The 1,493-nt window shown below is 42.6% G+C and overlaps 1 non-coding gene across 1 annotated transcript; it reads left to right on the top strand.

Moving 5' to 3' along the window:
* The first annotated feature begins 1,187 nt into the window (after positions 1-1,187).
* On the top strand, positions 1,188-1,260 carry TRNAF-GAA (transfer RNA phenylalanine (anticodon GAA)). Its single transcript has one exon. It is a non-coding gene; the product is annotated as a tRNA-Phe (tRNA).
* Positions 1,261-1,493: the final 233 nt, after the last annotated feature.

Below are 1,493 nucleotides of genomic sequence, written 5' to 3' on the forward strand. Positions count from 1 at the left end.
CTTTATTATGATATTATGAGAAAGAGGTGACCTAATTGCTACAGACATTTTCTTCATTATCATTTTTTCTCTTCTGATGGGGAGCATAACAGGAACTAGTGTGTGGGAGTGCTGCCTGATACATTTTCCCTGGAAATAAAACCAGGTCAAACCATGAGCCTGATCAAATATTTGGGTGAAGCATCTAAGGAAGACGTAGAGTCTCCATTTCTTGATGTCTTTAAAGAAAGAGTTCATGTCCTTCTAGATATTTTATCAAATGCAGTTAGACTCGGCAAGAAGGGAACAAGGTTAGGTGTAGTGTGAAATACATCAGCAAAAAAAAAAAAAAAAAAGATAGAAACCCTGGTTGCAGGAGTTACTTAAAACTGCTCTTCCTTACTTAGAGCCTACAGCCGGTATAACATAAAAGACATGAAGACAAACAAAATGGCTTGCTTCAGGTCCTGCTGCAGGTCTCCACAGAGCAAGGAAGTAAATACCTCTTCCAGAGCCGTCTTTTACCTCTACAACTACCTGCTACTACTCAATTTTTCTTATTAACTTCTTCATTTTTTCTTGCTTTTAAAATCCAAGTGGTAAGACTGCCAATCCTCACTGTATTGTATGGCCCTCATGCTAAAATTTTGTAAACTCACTGTAAATTTGACAAGTATTGCAATTCCCTGTGCACAATTCTCTCTGTAGTGGGAATTTGGGATGTTTCTTAGTCCCAGAGTGCAGCTATATAAACTTTGACTTGAGGTTAGTGCATCTGGGTTTCTTCTCACTTTCACATGAGTTACCTAGTTCAAGCAGGCAGTGTTAGAAGGGGGATAAATTTTCCAAGAAGATTATTATTGGAACAAATAGCAGGATCCTAAGAGATGGGTGGAAAGTGAGGACAGGTGAGAAGGATCTGTCAGCATTCAGAGCTCCCACTTTCACAGCTGAAGCATGTGCCTTGGCTTCTCTCTTGTGCTGTTATGAAAGGGAGCCAAGTGCTGAAGCTGTTGCTTGCCATTGTTTCATCTTTCTCTTCTTCTAGAGAGTACCAGAGGAGATCAGATGCCAGAAAGATGGGATTGACCCACAGAGAATCTGAGAAAGTGATGTTTATACTTTGCTTAACAAGAAGTATACTGAATGGTAAAGCTCTGAAAATAATTATGTTGCATCATATTTGTGACTATTCAGCCCAGGGCAGGGCTGAAGTAGCTCAGCTGGGAGAGCGTTAGACTGAAGATCTAAAGGTCCCTGGTTCAATCCCAGGCTTCAGCAGTGTTTTTTCAAGTAGTTTTGAGGTTTCCTCTTCTGGCTTGCCAGTACAAGACGGAATTGCCATGCAGATATTGGAGAGAGTCCAACAAAGGGACGGGAAGATGCTGAAGGGCCTGGAGCGCCTCTCCTATGAGGAGAGGCTGAGAGAGCTGGGGCTGCTCAGCCTGGAGAGGGGGGGGCTCAGGGGGAGGTCATCCATACCTAAAAATGCCTGCAGGGAGATGCAGAGAGGA

The sequence above is a fragment of the Cygnus atratus genome, chromosome 2 (assembly GCF_013377495.2).
Source record: "Cygnus atratus isolate AKBS03 ecotype Queensland, Australia chromosome 2, CAtr_DNAZoo_HiC_assembly, whole genome shotgun sequence".
Classification (NCBI taxonomy): domain Eukaryota; kingdom Metazoa; phylum Chordata; class Aves; order Anseriformes; family Anatidae; genus Cygnus; species Cygnus atratus.